Raw genomic sequence first — 13,867 nt, 5'->3', positions numbered from 1 at the left:
CCATTTTCCGATATCCGCAAGTAATGAACGGTGACGCGCGGCCAAGGTTCGCGACGGCAGACACTGCCTACTTTAAGCTTCAAAAACGATCTTCAGAAACATATGGGTGACGTCACAGACACTACGTCCATCTTTTTTTTACAGTCTATGGCCTCATACATCTTGAAAAGTGATATTTTGATCCCCCCCTGGTGGCTGGCAGAAGTACAAGTACAAGTCATAAACCCCACCTTCTCAATGCAAACAAACGGGACTCGGCTCTAAATAAAAAAAAATTTACACTTCCAATAAAACTTTCCGAAATATGTTTTTGGTCCTTTAAGGTAATTGTATCACGCTGATATATGTTCAATTGTTCATTTTTGTGATAAGTTTTAGCTAGTCATTTGATGCTATAGAAAGAGGCGTGTCGTTATGATTGGCTTGGTTGAATTGGGCATGGTAGCGCCCATGGTCGGACATTTTTGGCTTCAATTGGACATCCATCTTTTTTTACAGTCTATCGGCACGACGCAAAGCATCAAATAGTTCAATTGACCTGAATCAGTTATTCCACTTAGACCACGATTACCACAGACATTGCTAAAACATTACTTTGGTGCTTATTTAAAGAAATTTACCCCTTGGAACATTTCCTAACCAATCAGGAAAAAAGCATTCAACAGCCCTGTGATATAATTACTATTATAAAACTGGCAGTTCTGGTTCTTAATTCTGATTGGTTGAAACGCGTTCTACGCCGTGATAAAATACCCCGGTAAACCCACGGTTTAGACCGTATTACATAAGTATCACTGCGCTACTGTTGCAATGTATTGATTTATGAAAATAAACACCACAGTCTTTCATCATATTTTTTATTTTTCTACAATTGCACAATTAATGGCGATATCCAGATAAATGTCAATATATATTGTTGAGTTATCTCGTCAATAAAAAGAAAACGTTCCCTGAGGAGTTTCTACCTCACATTCATATTTCTGCTTTTATCCACTGGGTGGCGATCTTACCCAACTTTAACACTGACGCATTCACTCAACACCAAAAACACCGTCAAGTTTTGATTGTGGCTCTGAATCTGATCTCTTACAAAAGTTCTTCACAAAAATGGAATTATCTCTGAGACGTGATAAGAGAACAAATGATGGTAGGATTTTTTGTTGTTGTTGTTGTTGTTTGAAAGCGGAGGGTCTGTTCTTTCATTTGATATTTTATGTTTATTTAAAGAAAATCATTTTTGGGTGGCAACTAAAAAAAAAACGCTGTCAGGGATAGAGTTAAGCATGCTTCCAAACATATTAGATCATCACTATGAAAATAAACACCACAGTCTTAAATCATATTTTCATTTTGTCTTTGCTGCGTCTGTGTTGGTTGGGAACTATGCTCTGTTGCAGCCACACTTGACTCTGAGGAACTTCTTTGTTTGGCGGAAGAGTAATATTTGTACTAATATAATTACAACTTATTTGTGTTTCATTTTATGAAATTCTCCTATGCATAACCGTTTTATAAAAGCAATAAGCCCCGCGAAGCAGTGGTGTTACAGTGCATTTTATAACAGCTTCACGTCGTGCCTAACAACGCCCCTTAGCTGTTATAAAATGCACTGGTAACCCACTGCTTCTTGGGGCTTGTTGCTTTAATAACCTATTCATTACCATTAAAATTTAATCACTGAACCTAGCCTAATTAAATGCACTTAGAGGGTTTTGCATCTGAGTTCTTTATATATACTGTATAGGACGGCAACGTCACTATAATGAACAGACTAAAAAGATGGTCTCATGAGCACTCCATCATTTCACATATTCCATTCAATATTTTTATAATGGTCTGTACATTAAGCTGATTTTTCCCACCACAGTGTTTAAAGTCTTCTGGAGATCTTTCCACCTGCTGGCATCAGGCAGCACTGCTTGCTTGTCCTCTTCTCCCTACTGCTGTGCCCAATTGCCTATAATATCTGACTGTTACCCCTGTGAGGAGTAACTCCCACATAGACTTTTCTTCTGCCTGCACTCATGTAAAAAAAACATACTCTGTGTTTCATTGCATGTCTGCAATATCTTTGTATGTACTGTATATTATTAGGAATGTCAATTTAGCATTATTTGAGCATGATCCAGAAATGTTTAACCTATTTTTTGTTTAGATTTGATAATTGATCAGATTTATTTTAAAGGTATCACTTTACAATAAGGTCGCATTGATGAAAAACAATGTATAATGCATCTACAGCATTTATTAATCTTAGTTCATGTTAAATTCTTTATTTACTAATACATTTTTAAAATCAAAAGTTGTTACTGTTAATATAAGTTCATGCACAATAAACTAGCATGACAAATATGAACAAAGACTAATAAATGCTGTAAAGTATAGCTCAGTAATCATGTTTATGTTCATATTATCTAATGCATTACCTAATGTTAACAAATACAACCTTATTATAAAGTGTTACAAGTTTAAACAATTGATAGTATAAAAAGACCTAGTTTTAAAAAAAGTGTAGGTTTGATAATTGATCAGATTTACTGTATATTTATCAACTTGTTTACTATGCTTTATTTTACAACTTTTAGTTTACATTTTCTATGTCAGTCGCATTCTATTAAACGTGTCTTTGAGCTACATTCTTGCCTTTTAACAATAGTCCCTTTCACACATACAGTCTTTACTGGTAATTTACTGGTAAATTGCAGTTAACAGATCATGTGTGAACAGAACCTTTCCGGTAAATCAGTGCTCCCAATTTACCAGTAAGACAGGTTGTAAGATTACCAGTAATTTACTGGTAAGCACTGTGTGTGAACGAAAATTATAGGATTACCGGCATTTAGAACGGACGACGTCAGACCGTGCTGACAGCTTCGTGCCAATCATAGCGTTTTAATACAGATGACGCGTTTACCCCCGCACTGTTTACGGACGTTTCCACACACATGCTGCTTAAAAGTTGAGCACATCTGAAGTTTACGTTCACATTTCTTCACCAAAGTTGTTTAAAACAGCTTTTCGCCGAATTGCCGACGTCCTTAGCACGCCCTCTGTGAAGCCTAAAGTGCAAACAGTACTGTTGTTAAAAAACGCATTTTCGGTTTGACGTCGTCTCATTCAATGTTGTTTGGTCATGAGCAACTTCGCGACTGTTTACCACAGACGTGAAAACAACAAAATATGGACCATGGATATGAACGACGTGGATTGTTTACAAATACAACACTGAGCTCGCTGCGTGCTACAGGTACTTCCGCTTTCTCAACGAATTTACCGGTATTTTGATACTGATGTGTGAATGTCTTACTGGTAAAATAACGGAACGCCACTGCGTGTGTGAACAGCACATTTTTGTATTTACTGGTAAATTCATTCTGGTAAATTCATGGTAATTTACCAGAATTACTGTGTGAAAGAGGCTAATGCAAAAACATTTTCTCTTAATTGATCTTCATTTTCACCACGGTGCCTCTGGACAACTGCCTGCTTCATTTCCCTTTGGACCACTAAAGCAGGATGTATCTGATATCATCTACAAGTTCATTCAACTACATCTCATCTCAATGAACAGACACATTTTCATTAAAAGCTTTGTCAATTGCAGTCTAGTAACTGTTCATTTGATAAAATGTCTAAGGCCATAAATTAAAAGTGAAAGTCAAATAATGTAGATGAGCATGCAAGAAGAGAACAGCATTAGAAGTTCTTTGTGTCTGTCTGATAGGAAGTGTCAGAGGTGCTGAAGACTGTGGGTTTGGTTTTAAGAGGAAATAAAATTATTGTGCATATGCAGTAAAACAGCAGTGTCCTATGAATTCCTTTTGGCTGAGTGATGCTGCTTAACATCTAATGTTAATTAAAGGTGCGGAAGGATTTCATAGCATCTCACTCCATCAATCATTTACTGAGCAAGAATAGACTGAGAAAATCCTGCCTGGAAAAAAAAGAGATATTGAGAAACCGGATTGATTTTTTTTAAGTAGTTCATTACTAATACTTGTTGAGCTGTGTTATATTTAAGTGTTATGTTAATTTCTCACCCACAGCATTGAAATTTAAATTGAGACTATTGCTTGAAGGAATACAAAATGCTGGGTTATTTGTTAACCAATGGCGGCCGGTGACTTTTTTTTCGAGGGCGCACGATGCGAAGTTTGTCACAACATGTATGTAGCCCATCATGTGTGTGGTTCCTTTTTTTCAAAATATGTGTTCTGTGCGTTGGGTGAACCTATGTGCATCACGTGTCTTGTCAAAATAAGTGCCCGCTCCAGACGCGCCCAAAGGGTTCATGACAAAAGAGACGCTCACGTTTGCCAGATACTCACATAATCTCATGCGTAATCAAAGTTTACTGTTAAGAGAGTCTCTTGCATTTATTTTGTAAACGTGAGCGTCTCTTTTATCATAAACGCTTTTAATGCGTGCAGCAGGCACTTATTTTGACAAAACACGTAATGCACATGGTTCACGTGACGCAACAAACACATATTTTGAAAACACAAGCAACACACATGACACTCCGAACACATATTTTTGAATTTTAACTTGGGTCAAAAAGGGACGAACCCAACCGTTGGGTTGTAATTTAACATATGCTACGTTGGATCAAATATAAACTTTTTATGGGTTTAATTTTAATCTAACTGCAAAAGTACTGAGCATTTTGGACTAAACCAGCTGCGTAGTCAGCTGCGCAGTGCATTATCGGATGAGGAAGTGTTTGTTTATTATTTCTATTAGCAATATTAGCACAATGACAAATTGCGGACATACCTGGAGTTGCAAGGAGTTGTGGACGGAGCCTCAGAAATGTGGTAGCTTCGCCGTTTGTAATGCATAAAAACGTTGTTTTCAAGCCGCATCCGCGATTCATTCTGGAAATGAACGGTTTGTCTAGAGTGCTGTATTTAAACTACACTGTAAAACTTTTCTGTACAAATTACAGTATTACTGAATATTTCTGGCAACTAGCTTACTGTAGATTTTACATTTATGTTATTTACTGGCAACATTTTGTTCAAAGTTAAATGAACATGAAACATTTTCAGACTTTGTCTTCTACAGTAAGTTACTGGCAACCAGCTGCAAAACTACAGCAATTGTTTTACAGTGTATGTATAACAACCATGGAGACATAATTACAGCGTGCAGCCGTCTGTCCACGGTGTCTGCTGTATTATCCTTCTTTTGTTTACTTCCGGGGGTTCCGTTGGAATTTCGCGCACGTTGATTCTGACCAATCGAGAAGCAGTTTAGGAAATACGTTTAAATACATGTGGCCAATGAGTGATGTTGTTCTTATCACATGACAGAATTTTGGTTCGTTTCAGCTGCGGATCAGAGCAATCAGTGTGGTGTAAAATGGAACCAAAACTGCTAAAAAAGTTACAATGTATCATTTTTTGCTTGTGGTCCGGACCAAATGAACCGAATTACAGATGTGAAAACACTGTACAGAACTTTCACTGGGACCACACCTGCATACTTTCACACCTTTATACATTCCTAAAATGAGCGACACCTTGTGTAACCTTCACAAAGGGGCACTAAATCACGTTCCCACTTATTTTCCTTCACTTCTCCCTGTTGGTGGAATGACCTTCCTATTGCAATCCGGTCCACCACATCTCTTGGAACATTGAAAAACAATTAAAAACCCATCTCTTCTAAAAAATACCTGTTGACCGCATTTCTTTCTCTTCTCCATTTTCAATAAAAAAAACTATTTATTTTTCTCTCACCAGGTATTGTTTCAAAATAATGAAAACTTGTATCTTGTTATAAGCACCTTTTGTGTAGTCTGCTTTTGTACTATTGCCTCCCTATAATATACATTGCTTTTAATCTTTGTAAGTTGCTTTGGACAAAGGCATCTGCTAAATGCCTAAATTTAAATGTAAGTGAGGTGCATAAGATAACAATCGAATAGAATAGAAAATGTATAAAATATGTAAAAAGTTCAGTGCATATGTGCAATGTGCAATTACAGAACTCTAAAAATGACTGGGTTTTTTTATCCATAATGGGTAAATACTGGACAGAACACATGCTGGGTTAAAAACATTGGGTCAGTTTTAACCCAGCGGTGTGTTACCCATTATGGGTCAAAAATAACCCAGCCATTTTTATAGTGAGGTTGAAATGTGTCAAAAATGTGTCAAAAGATGCAAGCTGAGGTAGTGTGTATATGCTCGAACTGATTTTGCCAAGTGGTTGATGTCCTCAGGACAACATATTGTGTTGACCCAAGGACAACATTTTTCTAAATAAAACCTAACCTACCCCAAACCCTAACCATAACCAAACCCTAAAATCAGAGGGACATGATAAGTAAAAAACAATGGTCTAGAAACAGCTAATCTTGGTTGTAAGCTTAAATTTAAAACAAACTATAATCTTATTTCTGAAATCTGATTGGTTGATTGAAATGTTGTTCCAGGGTCAACATAATGTTGCCTTGAGGACATCAACCACTTGACAAAATCAGGAGAGCCGTGTGGGCTCATAGAAGTGGCGACTCGTGACTGCTTTTCCGAGGGGCGCTAATTTAAAATAAGTGTTCGGAGTGTCATGTGTGTTGCTTGCATTTTCAAAATATGTTTTTGTTGCATCATGTAAACCATGTGCACAGGCGTCAAAACCGTTTATGATAAAAGAGACGCTCACGTTCACAAAATACACGCAAGACACTCCCTTAATAGTAAACTCTGATTACGCATGAGATTATCTGGCAAACGAGAGCGTCTCTTTTATAGTAAACCCTTTAGATGCATCTGCAGCAGGCACTTATTTTGACAAAACACGTGATGCGCACAGGATCTCTCGATGTGCAGAACACATATTTTGAAAAAAGGAACCACACACATGATGGGCTACATACATGTTGTGATGAACTTTGCACCGAATGCCCTCGAAAAAAGAAGTCACCGGCCGCCACTGGTATATAGTATAATCAAGTTAATGTTGTGATTATACTATGCCCACTACCTCAGCTGGAATTTTTCCACACATTTCAACCATACACTGACGGACAAAATGGTCAAAAAATGGTCCCAAACTGTCACTGGGACAGTCCCTTTAAAAAGGTCCTAATATGTACCGTTTAAGTACAGATATGAGATATACATTTGGTACCAAAATATGTCCTGAGATACACTCTAAAAACTGTAATTGTAATTTAACTGCAGTTTTAACCCATTGTTGGTTTTTTTTTTGTTGAGTGTACTAATATAAACTCTTCATGTGCAAAGTTGTACCTTTTGAAAGCTATGCACCATTTTTGGCTATTTTATCTGACAGTGTAATCGCACTATTATGCACTGCATTTTTTACATATGTATTTATAAATATTTTATTTTATAAAATATTGGTAGCACTTTATTTTACAATACGTGTACTTACCTTGTACATATATGGTAAATAAGTTGTACTTACCGACAAATGTGTGGTACTTACTTTTAGGTATCTACATGGTAATTAACTGGTATCATTACTGTACTTACCAGTGGTACATACTTGGTAGTTATTATGTAACTCTAGATAAGTACTGGGTAATAACAGATACATACTTATAGTGTAGGTGTACTGTAACTAACGAGAAACATTACTGTACTTACAAATAAATGTACAATTTAAGTATTTAGTATTTACAGGCAAGTTAGGGATGATGACAGGTATTTATAGTGTACAGATATGATAACTAATATCAAACAGTTCTGTACTTACAAATTGTATATACACAATAAGTGTGAACTAGTGAATGTACCCAGTAGTTCATGTGTATGATAGTCAATAGTGGGGTTTGCCTCACAGTAACATGTAACAGTACAAGTAACAGTAGTTAATGCATACGGTTATTTAATGCTTGGTTAAAAGGACAAAGATACTGAGTCTAAGTACCAAAATGGCACATCAGTAATGTTTGTTCTTAGTTATCATACAGGTATGGTATAAGTATAACTTACACTTGCCTGCAGGTACCACACACTTATCGTGTATATACAATTTGTAAGTACAGTAGTGTTTCTCGTTAGTTACAGTATACATACACCATATGTGCCTTTCACTTACACTGGCCTACAGGTACCACACACTTATCATGTATATACAATTTGTAAGTACAGTAGTGTTTGATTTTAGTTATCATATGTACACTATAAATACCTGTCATTTACCCTAACTTGCCTGTAAATACTAAATATTTATATTGTACATTCATTTGTAAGTACAGTAATGTTTCTCGTTAGTTACAGTATACCTACACTATAAGTATGTATATGTTATTACCCAGTACTTACCTAGAGTTACATAATAACTACCAAGTATGTACCACGGGTAAGTACAGTAATGATACCAATTAATTACCATGTAGATACCTAAAGTTATACCACACATTTGTCTGTAAGTACAACTTATTTACCATATATGTACAAGGTAAGTACACGTACTGTAGCATAAAGTGCAACCAATATATTTTATAAGATTTATCTTTTCTCCGTACAATGAAAGTGAGTGTTGACTGAGGATGTCCTTATGTATTTCAAATAATAAATGGTCAACACGACTATACTGTAAGGAAATAATAATAAAATGTAAATGTTTAGGAGAATTATGTTTAATTGAAAAAGAACGGACTCCAATTTAAACCAAACCATCAAGCTACATCTTTGTACCATCATTTTCTTAAGGAAAATCAATAAGCACCTTTTAAAAGACACGGCTTTAAACTCACCAAACTTCTCCTAATCTCCAGCTATGATCATCTAAGGCTACAGGTACATGAAGTGCAACTCAATAAAAAGATTAGAGAGGAGCAGGAGAAATAAAAGAAGACAAATTGCACAAAGAAAGGAAACAATTGTTAACACAGCTCATCAAACACTCTCCCTCCATCAGTGCTGAACGCTGGATGAACCACTTGCTGAATTTAAAGCTTCCATATGTTTGCTGTTTAAGTCTTCAAGTTTATCTCATCTTCATTACTCATTCACAGATATTAGAGTTTAACGATGAACCAATCCATTAAGTCTCTTTAAACTATGGGTTGTCTCTCATAGCATGTGACCCTGCCTGTGAAAACCCATATAAAGTCGTTTTTGTGATTGAATGTTTTCTACATAAAATCATCCTACTACATGATATACAAAATATCACATGATATCTCAAATGTTATATCCAATATTAATCTTAATATCTTAAGGGAGTAAATCCAAGAATTGTCCATATGCGAAGTGAAAGATGTGTTATTTTTACTCGCGATGTGCGTAAGCCTGTGTGTGTCTACGAACATGTTTTTCTCTTAGAAAGAGGGCACTCAAATGACCTCCAGCCTTTCATAACAGCACATAAAATGCTTACTATGTTTCTGTGGCCGTGACCTTTCCTGCCTGAAGTCAAACTGTCTGAACACCAAGATTCTTTTCTCCCTTTTCTCTTAAGGGTAAAAGCGGTCAGGGAAGGATGCTGAAACAAACAGAGCAGAGCGAACATTCGACTGAACGGCCAGCACAGCACATTTTACATCAGGAAAAGAGTTACACCCTGGCAACTCGCATCTGACCCCAGCATAACACCTTGGACTCCGAACGAGGTTTGTTTAGCTTTAAGGTTTCCATGCTGCATTAAACCATAAACCTTCAGCTATTTCTTGAACCCTTGCGGCAAACCAATAACAATATGTTTGTGTGCGAGTGTGTGAAGGTCCATATATGCAATGTGCATGCAAAAACACACAAGCAGAGGCAGATGGTAGCATTACTCATCTGAGACTCTACAGTATAACTGACACGTTTTCAAACCCCCCCCCCTTCCTTCCTCAGCAGAAATGCGGCCCACGGTCGCACTTCGCTTTGCGTTCGCACGTCCAAACCTCCTCCGTATTCCAGCAAGACGAGGCAGGGAACGCTGTCCTAAACTCTAAACATCTTTCCAGCAGCCAGTGAAGTAGAAATGGAAAAACAAACATCTTGGGTGTAAAACAAACAAGTCAGCAAACAAACAATACAACACACTTTAATAAGGCATGATAAAAAATGCTTTTTTGTATATTTCATCAGTAGCTTGATTGTGGTATGAACATATATTGTAAAAGATGCCAATTTGGGTTAAACTTGATTTTTTAATTTTCTTTGTAGATTTACAGTACTCCCAAATACTGTCAAATTGAATTGCTATAATAAGGAGCTCTGATGCAAAAGCCACTAAATGCTCCACATTAAAAATAAGATAATAATATTGACTGAATGCTCTCGCCACATATTATACATTCATCAAATGCTTTAAATTCGCTTGAAGGACAAGTTCGGTATTTTACACTTAAAGCCCTGTTTTCAGATTGTTTATGGTGAAATAGAACGGTTTTGACTGAAATTTGGACATATGATGCTGGCCAGAGAATTTTCGGTTTCTGTTGTATCAGCCCCCATCTCTACAATGGCTGCATAGGTGCACTGGAACAATCCTTCCTAAAATGCATTAAACTTTCATTTACAAAGACGTGAAACTCACCGAGTGGTCAGGGGTGTTCACTGATATGCTCACACAAAAATCGTTGCATAAGATGCTTTCCAACAGGTGTTTTAGCGTTCGTTGTAAACTTGTGGACCTATTTTTCCAAACGCCTTACACCTGTACATTCTCTGCTGAGAGTTTGAATAATAGACACTCCAGCCCAGTTGATGCCGATAATCCACCTTTGCCAATTGCAAGAATACAAACAAAGTTCCTGGCGGCAGAGTAATACCGTACCTCACAGCACATCTAATACAAGTAAATGGAGTTGGACAAAAACTACGATAAAACCTGTTGGAAAGCGTCTTTTGCAACGATTTTTGTGTGAGCATATCAGTGAACACCCCTGATCACTCGGTGAGTTTCACGTCTTTGTGAACGAAAGTTTGGTGCATTTTGGGAGGGGTTGTTCCAGTGCACCGGTGCAGCCATTGTGGAGGTGGGGGGTAATACAACAAACACCCGAAAATTCTCGGGCCAGCATCATGTGTCCAGATTTCGGTCAAAACCGTTCTATTTCATCATGAACAATCTGAAAACAGGGCTTTGGGTGTAAAATACCGAACTTGTACTTTAATCTGGACCTCAGGCCATTCAGAAATACTGTTTTGTTGGCAAAATCGGTTAAATGCTATGTCGATTTGTCAGCAAAGTCCTCTAAGTGCACGCATGAGGAATTGGATAAACCACGGCGCACTTATGTCAAGTTGCAAGAGGTAATTTTACCCAGTGTTCGAATTAGGTCAAAGATTATGGGGGTCGACCCTCCAGGCCAAGCCCCCATCATTATAGGGTCGCCATGATTTCACAAAGTAAGATGTGATCAACTTGATCTCACAAATTTCCGTGGCATTGTCACACATCTCCGAATTTTTCTGTGGCCATACCACGGACTTTCTTTTTCGTGTCATTGTCATGGATTGGTTACTCAACTGTTTTTCCTATTTTCTTACCATTGTCGCTTCGGTTAAGGGTTAGATTTACATAAAATGACATCCTTACCCAAACCCAACCAGGCGACAATGGTTTAAAATTTAAATTTATAAACCAATACTTAAAGTGACATCCTAACACAAACACCAAATCTAACCCTAAACCGAAGTGACAATGGTTTGAAAAAAGGAAAAAGCAGTTGAGTAACCAATCCGTGACATGGAAAAGAAAGTCCGTGGTAGGGCCACAGAAAAATTCGGAGTTCCATGACAATGCCACAGAAAAATTTGCAAAATATTCTGTGACTTGTTGGTCCTGGATCATCGTTAACCATTTTTACCCCTCAAATTAGTGTAAAAAATTATATTAAATTATTATAAAGAATTTTAATAATTCTCTAATCCAATCCTAAATCTAAAAATCTGTCAATTCCTCCAGAAAACAGTCCGGGATGCACTTGAGAGTTTACATTTTATTTCAGACAGAAATCTTTTGGACAGTTGGGACAAATAATGTACAGTATCGCTTTGTGGCAGTGCAGCATGAAAATTTTAAGTTCATGTAGTATTTTAACTTTATTAAAAACAAGGGGACCCCCCAAATTGATATTTTTGTGCTTTATAGGGGGTCCCTCAATGCTTATAGGAGGTCCGGAACCACCTCAGCCCCCCTCAATTAAAACACTGATTTTACCCGGTTAATCAAGGTTTACATAATATATTAGGATATTGACGAAGTTTTGAGTCTTTTGCCTTTTTCAGAAAGGACAGTAAAAGTGACGGATGACATTTTTAGAAGTGGAGACAGTCAAATTTGGTAAGTCCCAATAAAAATGAGTATAGAGACATTGAAAATAAGAAAATTAGTTATTTCAATTATTAAGGTCTAATAACCTTTTCAATGCAAATAAAGTAAAATCACTGAACCTAAACATATATGAGCCTGATTAAAAAAGTTAATTTACAAGAAAACATTTAGAAGAAGAAGACGCACTTAGAGGGTTTTGCATTTGATTGGTATATATATTTTATGACTATATGCTTTAATATTTTGTTGAAAGGTTTAAGTTTGTATTGGGTGTGCAAGAATGCTTTATCACTACTGTATTTGTTTACACAGTTGGCATGCACCCTAACGTGAATCAAAATGATTAAAAACCACACAGTGAGACTTTTACCCAGGTATATCAACAGACATGCTTTAATTTTTGTAATAAGATTTCTAACAGGATGGGGTTGTGAAAATAACCAGTTGGATGGTACAAACACAAATAAGGCATAATTCAAAACGGATGCCCTTTCAACATTCCTACCGCATGCAGGCCTTAGTTATCTCTCCAATAGATTATTTCAGCTTGCTTCACCTGCATGTTTGCTTCTTTATGTGAGCCCCATACACAATCCGAACCACCAACGTACCGGCAGCGCTTCGGAGGTGTTTTAAGCTGTCTTTTATGCTTTCACTGGTAAAAATAGTAATAATAACCTTTACTTCTGCCCACACCTGGCAACTAGAACAAATATATGACGCTTCCTCTGTTCCGTTGATACGCAATATGTTATTTCATGTAGGCTCTGTGTTATTATTAGAACACTTGAACACGGTTTCAACTGTAAAACTTTTATTAACTTTGGTTATCGAATGCAAATGTTTTTCTCTCTATTTATAACGTAGGCTAAATAAGCAGCTGAACAATAACTCTAAACTTAAGAAGATGTAGGTTTTACTTCCCAGACACGACTACTGTACCAGCGCTTGCTCAGAGCTATTTTAAGTATTGATTTCCAAATGTAGTCTGTGTCCATGTGATGGAGAGAAAACTGCAGCCTTTTTTTTGCTAAAAGTTATTGATAGTCCACTTTAGACGTTCTACTAACTATAAGTACATTTGTAAAAGAGGTTGATGGTTCTGGAGATGGGATCCTGACAGCTACACTGTAAAAAATCATATCAAGTTATGTAACTTTAACTTATTTTAAATTATGTTAAACAATTTCAACTTGTTTTTTCTAAGTTATGTCAAGTCAAAACGTAAAAAGTATGTTGACTTGACTATCATAATTAAGTTGTTTAAACTCTACCCAGTCTCACGAGGTTTCATGATATAGTCACGTATTTTTTTTATTCTTTTTTCGTGATCGTATAACGAATTCCTGTTTTCGTGTGATAATCACGTATTGGTTACTCAACTGCTTTTTCCTATTTTCAAACCATTGTCGCTATGGTTTAGGGTTAGATTTGGTGCTTGCATTAGAATGTCACTATATATATTGGTTTATACTATTTTTTTCTGATTTATTTTTTATATGTCGCGTTAGGGTTAGAGTTGGGTTTGAGTAGGGATCCCTGCTGAAAAAAAAACCCAATAAAACCATCACAGAAAATTCTAATGGTTTCCATTAAAATACCAATAGGAACCATT

General features: G+C 36.6%; 1 protein-coding gene across 1 annotated transcript in view; it reads left to right on the top strand.

The window, feature by feature from the left end:
• adgrb1a (adhesion G protein-coupled receptor B1a) overlaps positions 1-13,867 on the top strand; it is a 148,843-nt gene that overhangs the window by 29,369 nt on the left and 105,607 nt on the right. The window contains exon 4 of the mRNA XM_073872345.1: positions 9,442-9,592. The gene's annotated coding sequence lies outside the window, so the exon portion shown is untranslated. The remainder of the gene's footprint in view (positions 1-9,441; positions 9,593-13,867) is intronic.

This window comes from Misgurnus anguillicaudatus, chromosome 10 (genome assembly GCF_027580225.2).
Source record: "Misgurnus anguillicaudatus chromosome 10, ASM2758022v2, whole genome shotgun sequence".
In the NCBI taxonomy this organism is placed as follows: Eukaryota; Metazoa; Chordata; class Actinopteri; order Cypriniformes; family Cobitidae; genus Misgurnus; species Misgurnus anguillicaudatus.
Note: the sequence above shows the minus strand (reverse complement) of the source record. Positions and strands in the feature narration are given on the sequence as shown.